The following is a 12,423-nucleotide window of genomic DNA, read 5'->3' on the forward strand; positions in this document are numbered from 1 at the left end:
TAGTGCCACATTAAGGACAACTTTCAGAAAAAGAACTCAAAAGTTGTAGCTCCTACAAATGTGAAAAGAAATACCAGAAAAAATGTTAGCTATTCATTTCTCTGCTGCATCTCTAAGCTTAATTCTGCCTCGTAATCTCGTCCTTAAAAGACATGTTGAGAAGTAGAAGCTTTATTTTTCTATGTGTATTGCATTTCCTTCACCTGCTCCTTGCTCTGAACTTCCTACGTTAACTTGGTTTGTCAGTGTGAACTAGTGATAAACTGGGATCCCAGAGCAAATGGCTGCTTCTTAGTGATTTCTGTATTAAGTCTCAGGACCCCTTTCAGTCTCCTTGAGTTCCACCTGGAAAGTTGGTTGTTTCCACGCCAGCTGGGAAGACTCCTTGCTCAGATTTGCTTCCCTGCCGTACATGTCTGGCACTGTTCCTGAGGCTGGTCTGAGGAGCAGATCTGGTCACAAAAAGCGGCAAGTTCCATTACAGTTATGGCCACAGGGGTTGATTTATGAGAAGGGACGTGTGCTCTGCATGCTCCTGTACCTTCTGTGTGACAGTGACCTCAGGCTCCCAAACCTAATGCTCAGATGTTGAGGAGTCATCTGGAGGAGTCATCTTGCACTAATGCACAGTAGCTTTGGCATATAAATATATATATTTATATTTAATGTAGTTAACAGTTCAGGTCAGATCCCTCTATTCTGATTTATGTACAAGCCAATCATGGCTTAAGGATTGAACTGATGATTGTATTGTACCAAGGGAAGCAGAGTTTCTTGGAAACAAACACATATGTAATTTTTATGGGGAATTATTATTGTTGGAAAGAACAGGCAGGCTTGAAGTCTCTTCCCTGGGTCTGAAAAGGAGTGGCAAGATCTAAGCTAGAGACAAGGATAGGCCCAATTCTTCTTAGTTTAATCTAATTGTGTTAGTCAGGCCACTTGAGAGATAAGAGTACTTAGCGTGTGTAGAGCAAAGCTCCCTTCCATACTACAGCAATCATATTCTGTTGGGAAAAGTGGTGTTGCAAGGCGAGCTGTGCAGGCCCGTACATAAATTCTCAGCGAGACCTCCTGGAGTCCTTAATTGCTGTTTAGCCATACCGACAGCAAACACAGCACCTCAGCCCAGCCACATGGAATACAGGGTCTACAGCTTTCAGAAAGCATCTTTTTTAACATCATGATGTGATATTTGAACATAGGGCTCCACTGAACCTGCAGCCTCAGTGGCCACTGGCTACCTGCTGGGGGAGGCTCATTCCCTGCAAGAGACCTGCAGGAGCTCGGTGCCTCTCATTTCAGGAACCCCTTTGGGACTGCTTGGAGTCTCTCCCTGAGCTGGTGGGTGGAGGAGATTCAAATCAGGCAAATAGATGGATTACCAATAAGTCATGTTGTTTGGCCATCTGGATGTATGGCCGCTGCCAGGCTCATTTTTCAGCTTGATGACCATAATGATTTTGGCAATAGTTGTGGCTGCTCCCATTCATTCTTTCAATAATTTCCATTACCCTTGCCAATTATTTTGGGGGTCTCAGCATTTACTTTCAGACCTATGTGTTTTTGTTTCATGATCTCTGAATGGTGATTTGCATGAGTATGTCTCTTTGGGACTGCTTTTGATCTTCTTAGAGCAAGTTTTACATACAGCATATGCCTTTTGAACTAGCTTGTGACAAAATGACTCAGACAATGCTGCTGTAAATAACCTTCCCGTAGCCAGTGAATGAAAAAGAGACAAGTCTCAGCTCTCAGCTCTCCATTTTGCTGGACAGGGCATGCACACTAAGCATACAGTGAGATGGAAAAAAAAAATGTTTTTAGGAGTGTTGTCAGTAGCAGATCCCAGCTGTTCCCTTGGATATAGCACACAGAGGGACTCCCTGTACAGGACTGGTTTCAGCTGCATTTTACTCTATGGTTTTGTCCATTTTTAGTATTTTGTCAGCCCCAACAGGCTGAAACAGGCATCTTCTTGTGTATTTTAAGCTAAAAGAAAAGTCAGCGAACAAATATTGTCTATATAGGAATCCAGGAGGAAAAAAAATAGCATTATAGGATATCAAACTACTTGTTCTGAAGCATTGTTAAGTCTTACTCTCTCAGATACAGACTGTACAGCTCGCATCTTAGCCCGCTGGGGAAAAAAGGAGTTCCCAAACATGCTCAAAATACTAAACTGTTCCCAGGAGAGAAAAATCTAAACAAATGCTATCCCCTTGCTGAACACACCCAATCCTTCCCTAATCTAAACAGCCACTGACACTATCACCTTCTGCCAGCAACTCTCCTTTATTGTTAGGAAGGAAGGCTTGCGCTGCTTCTACAGGATTTTGCCACCTCTGTACAATTGCATGCCTCAGATACTCAACCAGCTGTGTGCTGCTGATTCTTCAAGGGGCTGACGCACACAGAAAGGGATTCTGTATCAGGATGCTTCTGTATTAAGACTGTGTGGTGACTGGTCGTTAGGTCATCACCAGTCACTCGTGAATCAGCAGCACACAGCGGGTTGAGTAGCTGAGGCTACTCACTTGGAGTGACTGGTGCTATCGTTTGCAAAAAGGACCAAACAGCAGACAGATTTTGGAAGAATAGTTTCAGAATTACATGCTTCCTATTATTAACATAGACCAGTGTACATGCGTATCACAAAAAAAACAGACAAGGCATCTCTAATTACCAAACCTAACTCATTAAAGTAGGGTTTGATAGCTCTATAGGCTTGATACAGATCAAGGCTGTACTTAGAAAAATCATCAGTTAGCACCAGAAATAAAAGCATTTTAGATGTCATTTCCTTGAATATGTGCTTAATAGCTTCAAGTCTTTGAAAGCACGTACCAGCTACTCCCCATCACACAGCTGCACTGGCTCCACGCTCTCTGGATTCAGTTCAAATCTTGTTTTCAGTGTGACAGGAACTTTTGTCAACGCTGTAGTTGAGCAACAAGATGCATACCAATAACAGACAGATAAACAAAAATACCGTAGCAAGTAGGCAAGGTTCTGGATCCCGAAACCTTGGGAAAGTTTGGTTAATTTCTCAGCATTAACAGGCACATAGCTATAGCACTGGATGTGCGGTTAAATTGTACCTGAGGTGGCTGCTTCTCAAAGCAGGTTGGGGACATAACCCAACTTCTGCCCAGGTTGCCCTTGCAGACAACCTGGATCCACGTTGTCTAAAGGTGCCATGTGTCCTCACATCACGTCAGCCTTATCTAAAAGTCTGCAGGACATCTCGTCTGGCTAGCCTCTAATGTATGTTCTCATCATGTGGGCAGATGGGACACAGGGAAGGGACTGGGTCAAGTCATGCTCAGAGCCTGTTAGCGCTGCAGGATAAAGATTAGATCCCACAAGCAAACTTGAGTGTTCTCTGAGTATGTCAGTTTGTCCCAAACTGACAGTAAGTCCCAAATTTGCTCCAGGGGCCTGATGGGGATTTTAATTTAAAGAAGTCATGAAGTTTTTCTGTAGGCCGTGCTCATCTCACTGAGCTTCCCTATCCACTGGATCAAAGAAACTGCAGAAGATTACACACCAGGTATGCACGATTTCATACCAAATGCAAATACATACTTTAAATGTCATGTAAATATTGTGGATCGCATTCATAGCATGCCAGAGGCCTACGTTAAATACCGTCATTTGCTTTTCTTAAATGCATACGTAATTCATAATGGCCTGCTAACCTCATCAAGTTCTTCATGCTTTCAGGCTGAGACACTTGTATGTGATATACATCACAACCCCCAAAGCATAATGGTAAAAGAAAATAGGAAAATTCCCTCCCTATAGAGAAGACTCCCCTCTGGCTTTAAGGACATACAACTTCCAATTAAAGGCTTACAAAAGGGCTGATAGGAGACTAAGGCTAGGTACTGCCACAAAATACGTCTGGCTGATGAGGTGCCTAGGGCACAGCTGTAGCTTTACAAACAAGTATCAGTAAATCCACCTTTGAATGCAGTTCATCTGTCTGGAGAATGAAGTTCATCTTTCACAGTACAACATGGTCTTCTAGACAGAAGGCGAGAGGAAAAAAAAAAAAAAAAAACATTTATCATTCCTTTGCCAGGCAGAGTTCAACTTGAAAGAAACCGGATGAATTGTGCATCATTCATCTAAGGAACAAATCTACACTACAGATTTGTCTGAGAGACAAGTGAATGCAGTCCAAAAAAGCTATCCATTTCAGAATGGGAGGCTTGAATTCAATCCAACCATAAAATGCATGCTGAGTAGCATCCATTTATTCAGGCTAGTAATGGCTTCTTTTAAAAGCACATTGCCTTGATCATTTGTGTTAAACATGGCATATATACCAACAAAAATCCCCATCTCTGTGAATGCAGGCTATCTGCCAGCTCCACAAAAGGATTTTTTATTTTTTTTAAACAGCTACTGAGCAAGGACTGTTGCCTGCAGAGCAGATTTTATATGTTCAGTCTACTGTGATCATCAGGTCTGAGTGCGCAGTAAATGGAATTCACAAGCCTTTCCAAGTCACCTCCTGTGTAAAGCCCTGAACAGACAGTCCCAGAAGTGAAGTAAGGAACAACTTCTCTCCCTGCCCCTTTGGGCAGCTCGCATACATGCTTTTAGCAGTACCTAAAACAAGAAAAACACCTAGATCCACTTCACTGGGACTGACGGAAACAGAACGGAAATGAGAAACTGATTGAGTGGTGAGCCAGCTTCTCTTGCAGAGAAACTTCCAACTTTCTTTCCTAATGATTTTTTTTAAAGCACTTCATTTTTGCTTGTATTCCATTAAAAGAAAAAAAAAAAAAAAACTTGGCCCATGAGATGGGTTCTCAGTGCCTACACAGATGAAAGCCGTGAGAGGCCTTAAATGACTTCAGCAGGAAACTACTGGGAAGGGGAGTGGTCTGTTTTCTGACAGTCCCATTACACATTTCTAGGAAAAATCTTTTCAAGTTCTGTGTACGAAAATGAAACAGGATTACAGCACTGCCTCTCTCTTGGAGACGATCTCAACAACACTCTTTTCCTGCTGCCATGCTGGAATGCTGCAAAGTAATTCCCTTTTTCCTCTCTCCTTTTCTCCATCTATCTCAGGATCTTGGGCTCAGAAACGGCACTTGAAATGTGTTGAGTGTAAAACTTCAATCTGAAGTCTGCTCAGATAGTACCCATGTTTTGTTCAGGTGACCTTCAAGAAGACTTTGTTTTTTGCATTCATAAATCCATCTCCCTTTACCCCAAACCCTCGCATGAACTGTTTAGTGAGCTCAGGAGTTTTCCACTTAGTAGCGATGACAAAGCACTCGACTACTGCAAAACCCATGACAGAGAAGCTGAGCAATAACAGCCGCCAGCCAAATAGATCACTGGGGTGGAAGGTCATCCTTGAACTCTATTTCCATTCTTCCCCTCTTGGTAAATTGCTCTGGGAACAATCCTCTCTTCTAGCATAATGTAATCAAGAACTAGAAAGTCACCACCACTTACACAGCGCTGCAATTCCTGGCCTGACTGACCGTGTTGGGAATTTGAACTGAAGTCTCCACCCAGGCAGCATGTGGAACCAATGTAATGGCTAACACAATTCAGAGCTTAAAATGGAGCGACGTTGCAGTTCCAGCTGGTTTTGTAAGTCAGAACAAGAGATTCTTGGAAGCGTTATAGGAGAAATAGAAATAAACAGAGGTGAGGAATGGCTCCTAGTCTGACGATGTACACTAAGGAATATCTGAGTGACAATGCAAAAGGCAAGGCAAAAGCAAAGCCTCGCTAGACAGCATTACGTAGCACCACGCTCAGAACCAAGACAGCAACAAGAAAGTGATGACTTTGGGATATGCTTCTTGGGAAAGAGGTGCATTATTTTTATCTCTGCTTTTAGAACAGCCACAGCCCCGTGCATATGGAAAGGTGAAGAGCTGTAACAGCCTAGGGGTAAAAAAATAAAGCTTTCATTTTGCTGAAGAAGAAAAGGTTGCTGTATGAGTTTGACGTGGCCCAAGTACCTTTAACAGGTTCTGTGACTCACAGTGCTCTACAAATCCCTTAATTATCTGAGAGCAGCATCTCCTGATGTACTGGCTAAATCCAAGCTTACTCTGGAAGGGCTTTCTTTCTTGAAAACTGGTATATTCTTTTTGATCAAACAAGTTTCTACATTATTCCTTAGTCCTAACATGCAGAGACCCAGAATCGCCAACAAGCATTCACCTAACTACCAAACACATTTCCATGGAGGTTGCTGCCTCCAAGCAGAAGTTCTCAGCTAGCTGCTAATTCTGACCCAGAGCTTTAGCAATGTAATAAGAAGTTAGTGTTTAAGCATTAGTATTTTTGCTGTATAATTTGGTAGATCTGCTGTCTACCCCATGCCCTTGTTTACTGGCTATCTGCCTTTCTGGCAGACTCAGTCTTCCCAATCTAGTAGTCTTTGAATGCAAGAAACCTACTGTTCTGTAGAGAAGTGTATGGGAAAGGAAGGCCAAGCCACAGACTTCAGGAGTCTCCTTTGTGTGCCTGTTTATGCCTGCATACCTCATACCTGCATCTAACACACCTGCTATATCCTTATCTGTCTGAGAAAACCCTGATTGCTACACCCTATTTGGGGACCACAGGCAAAGTTCATTGTTCTCAAGAGTTCATCCATCAAGACTAACAGCACAGGTAGGAGGCTGGAGATAAAGTGTTTATACAGTAAGAGAATCATGATACGAGATCCGCACTGAAATTAGATGATTTGCCATACTCGTACAGAGCACTTGCTGTGTATTTAGAAAATATAGAAAAGATGCAATAGAAGCATTTGAGGAGGAAAAAAAAAAATGCTTCTGAGATTTTCACCCACAAAAACAAAACTAGCAACTTAGAAAAAAGAAAGAGTGGATTTTTCTTTGAAAAATCTCAGGTATCACCAGAGTCTTGAGCAATGAAGTTCTATATTGGCATTACAACAAAATACCTCAAACTATGCTAAACCTGTACATCCCAGTTTAACATCTGCAGGTAGGACTCGCCTTGCGAACCAGATCTAACTAGCATCATCTTTCCTAAGTACGTTCTAAAAGGCTTTCATTCCCAAATGGCCTGGTCTGGAGGAGACAATTCTTGCACTCTCTTGAGTGGTAACAGCTTGAAAACAGCACGCTTCAGGCTTGCAAGAGTCCTCAAACATGCTACTACAAATACAACAGCCTTTAAAATTACTAGAATTGACTTTAAAATTACTAAAATGATTATAAAAAAATAAAGGAAAAAACATTTTTCACATAAAAATACACTTAAACTGTTATTTTAAAATAGACTATGAACAGAAGAAAAATGTGAAAGAAAGCTTTGCATCATGTAGGTGTTGGGGTTTTTTTTTGTTTGTTTGTTTTTTGTAGCTGAAGTTCTTTAAATATTTTTGTTTAATTTTAAATTAATATTCTTAAAAGGAGGGAGGGGGGCTAGTTCAGACAGCTATTGAGAGTTGTCTAGATGTGCTCTACACTTTCTTTATGCTTTATTCTCTGGATAGGACTGATTTTTTCCTTGATATTCGCGATTCAGGTGAACTCCAGATCACTTCAGCAAAGTGCAGCTTTACAGGGAAAGACATGCAACAGAGGAAGGACATGCAACAGTTCACAGCTTTAGAAAGGATCCAAGACCAGTCAACAACCACATCTTCTGTAAGTAAAACTACTCCATCTTATAAAATCATCTCATAAGGGAGGAAATATCTAACAGTAATGTTAAATGAGTGTAACAACAAAAACAAGTAAAACTTTGGCTAAAACAATACCTCTGGGAAAAGCTTTGACAAAGTCATTATGATTTTTTTTTCATCATGTTTCTATCAGAGAGCATTGCTAATTTTTAGAGTCTGTTTTACTTGAACTTTTGAACACCACTCTACATTTGCAAAGCATAGTTGTCATCCCAGGGAGAATCTTCAACAGCCTACTGTCTTTTTCAAAGGGAAAGGGAAAACATAGCAAAGGCTTCAAAAAATGTGAGTGAATTATTTCATCCGCTTACAAGTGCAACATGTGCTCTCTCTTCTGTAGTGACACAGTACAGAAAACAAGATCTAATTAAAGCAGTTCCTTTGCCAAATGAGTGGGATCTTGTAAAGACTTGGCACACAACTCAGATTCAAGCTTCCTTGTCTTAAACAAAACTAAACTTAATACGGAATGTAATAATAATGCCCTGATGGGGTCATTCAATATATTTTTTTTCAATCAAGTGACCACAAAATGTTGGCTCTGTAATCAAAGGGACACTCAGTATCTAAAACAGCAATATTGAAGGAAACAGGGATTTTTGCGTACTACAGCACAGATGTCACATAAGTGAACCAAAGAAGAACATTTGGCCTTTTGTCATCTTACGTACCAAGACAGAAAAGCTTTGGTCTGGCATACCTTTCCTCTGTTCTACCCAAATGAACAGGTGTGTTTTTAACCACACACAAACCAAAAAGCTCACAAGTTCCACAATGTACCTCTGAAATTTAGAAATAAAATTATTTTTCTAAGAAAGTGATTTTCATCTTATTATCTTTAAATAAGTGTGTATATATATATATATATATATATATATATATATATATTGTCTTGAAATAAGAAATATAATCTTAAAATCTCGTGGGTGATATTGGTGGTAGGGGGACAGTTGGACCAGATGATCTTGGAGGTCTTTTCCAACCTTTATGATTCTATGAAACTGCCCATAAAAGGCAGATAGGCAGGGAACCTGATAAAACCAACAAATAGGTTTTTCTTCTTTTCCAGTTGGAGAGAAAATTAAGGTAATTTTGTTTAAAAAACAAAACAAAACCCAACAACAATGAACTACCAAAAAACCCACAAACAAACAAACACAACTTTGGTAATACAAACTGAGCATGAGGTAAGGATCACCATTAATATACAATTTTTTTTAAAAAGAACCAGGGCCCAACATAGAAAACTCATGGAAGATTCAGTAATAAATAGATTTTGCAGTGCAATGTAAATCCAGATGCTACTTCTCTGTTATTGAGCTCAAGTTGCTGATTAACTCAATACACAACGTTAGCAGAACAGTATAGTTAATTCAAAGAGAGCCAGAAAATGCTCCAAAAAGCCTAAATACTACTCTGTTGAGAAATAAGTGCCCAGGGCTGCTACACCAACTTTGTTAGCCACTAACCTACATCTCACGGTATCCAGCTAACTCACCAGCACCCCAAGTACAGAACACCTCGTAAATACATGAAGCCAGATTACCCTTTCTTCTGAATAGCATTGCAGCTCTTTGACAAACTGCGTGTGAAACACAGTTCCTGGGAATATGGATTACAGACAGCTCTTCAAGATGTATTTTGAAAGCACATATGTGGTATTGAGGTAGTTGGAATTTGCATACAGAAAGAACAGGTATATTTCTAATGCGACCTGGACCTCAATTGGCGTGAACTGTCTTTAAGTGCATGGCCTGTATGAGGATAACATGCACGGAGCACAAAGGGATCTCTGTTCCACATCTGGGTGTTGTACCAGGAGCAGAGGGCGGAGGGAGGGAGGTGAAATCTGCGATGCTGATGTGAAGGTAAGATGCAAGATACGGGCATCTGGCAGCCATAAGAGGCAAATGAGGTAGAGTCGGGCCTCTGGCTGCTTGCCAGCGAGGGTGTGTGCAAGGATAACAAGAGCTTTTAACCCGTACCTAGAGGTCAGGATGGTAGGAACAGAATTATGGCACATTGTACTTCGACTGCAAATTTCTGTGCTTTACAGAGTTTCAGTAAAATTCTACCACAACATTTGATAATTAATGTTTAAAATACATGCAATCAAACTTCAGCACAAATGACCACGTCCACAAAACATCTAGACATACAGGTCCCGTTAAATTCACTGGGAGTTAAGCCCCTAAGTACCCCTACTGTTATGACCAAATATTTAAAGGTGTTATATTTTTCTTTTTCCTTCTTAAAAACTACAGATTGTGCCCTCACTTTGAAACAGATGTCTTTTGCTCGTGGCTTTTTTCAGACCTGTATTTCACTGTAGCTCTCTACGAGTACCACAGCCTGCAGTGCCCCAGGCAGCAGCACGTATCTCTGAAGTTTCAAAGATAGTGCTCATGTGTCTCTGGAGCTCGTACCCCTCACTTCAACAACTGCTCTTCAGCCTGCTCAGATGCTACCAACCCCACTTACAGGCTGCTGGGACAAACTTCCCTGACATAACAGTCAGAGGAGTACACAAGATTACAGATTCGGAATGAGTTCCTGTCTAAATTCAGTATTAAGAAAATTGTATGCAGTCATTTTTGCGCACAGATTCTCTTGCAATGCCTAGAACCAATCTTAGTTTTCCAAAAAGCAAGTTTTTAATTATGAGCAGAGAAACAATAGCTTACTTCAACATGAAAAAGGATACACCCACTATTTTTCCATGTTCTATAATTCAAAAATAGGTCAACTAATTAGCTTTAAAGCTTTCAAGAAGATTAAAATTGAAATATAGGGCTCAATTTTCTTTTTATTTTTTTAGGCCAGACACAGAGATTAAAAATTTTCAGACTAATGGCTACCTTAAGACAGTAAAAGGAGGAAAAGTTTTGAACTATGAATCTAACATTGACAGAATGCATTGATTCCATAGTAGATTTTTAAACAGAGTAATTTTTTAAACATAGACTAAATGTAAAGCATTTAAATAAGACCATAGCATTAACTACATGACAACTCAGAAGTGCTACAGGCCCTATAATTTGTCATGCTGCACCTACAGATCTACCTGGCTTTTTTCACCTTTTTTTTTTTTTGTTTTCTCCATAGAGTGCACATCTAGAATGCAAACAAGGCCGAAGTACACCTGATCAGCATGCCTACCAAGTCAAGGGACTTCCTAAATTGAATGTGAACCAGACGGAACCAACATGTTCTGAAAAGAGTGACCAGAAAACTGCATTGTTTTTACTCTGTACATTAAAAACATAACACTGGGGGCCAAAATTTGTTTCAATCATGTTTGGCAGTTAATGACAACAGAACTATAATCAGCAGCATGTTGACCCAGCATCCTCCAAGCTCTTTCTGTGTGCACCAGAGGAACACTGTGTACAGACAGAGCAGGAAACACGGTCCCTCCATTCATCGGTGCCGCAGCCACTGTGCACAACAGGCACCACTTTGGAGAAACGTTCCTGCCTGAATTTCAAACAAAGAAAGCCTCACAACTAAAATCCAGACAAAGCCCAACCCTGGTGCTGCTGCTACTGCTCTATGCGCTATTGGAGACTTTTTGAACTCAACTGACTAAAGGGGCTGAACGAAGAGTGAAGCACCCGAAAGGGCTGTGGAGTAACAGCGATTTCAAACCACCTTGTTGTGAGTCCACCCTGGCATCTGTACCGGCTTCTGGTGCCAATGGTACGATTTACACACAGCCTCAAGGCTCCACACTGGTGATGAAGAATTTGATGTGAAGTCTCTCCTGCTCACCTGAATGCTCAGAGCAGGGAGGCGAGAGACGCAGCAGCTAGTACAGACACTTTCGGTCATCCAAAGGCTGGTTAAACACATCCAGGGATACAAGCTGCTTACAGCAGCCGAGCATACCACTGAACCACACCCTTCAAGTTATTTCCAGCAATCCTAACAGCCACTGCAGTCAAAGACCGTCTTGGGGTTTCCATCAGAAGTCCAGATCCTGCAAGAAACGCTACTGCAGGATTTGGGGCCATGTTCTACACTTTTCAGGATTCTCTGTCCTTAGACTCAAGTTCAGATCCCTGCCACCCAAACAAGCCTGAAGTAAAAACTACTGGTAAGTACTGGAGGTAAGTCAAACACACCAAAACCTGATTGCTGAGGTATCCTGTACTTGCAGTCACCTCATCTCAAACTAATTTGATTTTAAAACTTAAGTTAAGCAAGTTATTAGTAATCACTTTACATATATTTCTTTATTTTGTTGGGGAAGGAACGGAGGGAGAAGAGAAAAAAAAAAATCAAGCTATTTAGCCTTCCAACTATTTAACATAAAACCCAAAAGAGCTCCATCTGGCAACCAGCAGGATTTCTAAATAATCTAAATAGTATCTACATAAGAACCAGGCTGTCTATAGTAAGACAACTTCGACTTTTACAGGCACAAGAAGCCTTTATTAACATAAAAGGAAATTATAAAAAATTAAGTTAGAACAGGAACAAGAGTCTGGCAAACTGACAAAAGACCCCAGGAATCTCTGAATTAATCTTGAAATGCTGCTTTTGCCTTTGTCGGCACATAGCACCATGCACTGTGTAGTTTAAAAAACAAACAAACAAAGCAAAATAAAAACCCTTAGATTCAAAGGACTGTAGTACAATAAAAACAGTTCCAAGAAAAGATTCAGATTCGTTAAAATCAATACATGTAATTCCTCGCTTTGCAACACGAGAAG

Source organism: Anas platyrhynchos, chromosome 11 (genome assembly GCF_047663525.1).
Source record: "Anas platyrhynchos isolate ZD024472 breed Pekin duck chromosome 11, IASCAAS_PekinDuck_T2T, whole genome shotgun sequence".
Taxonomy (NCBI): domain Eukaryota; kingdom Metazoa; phylum Chordata; class Aves; order Anseriformes; family Anatidae; genus Anas; species Anas platyrhynchos.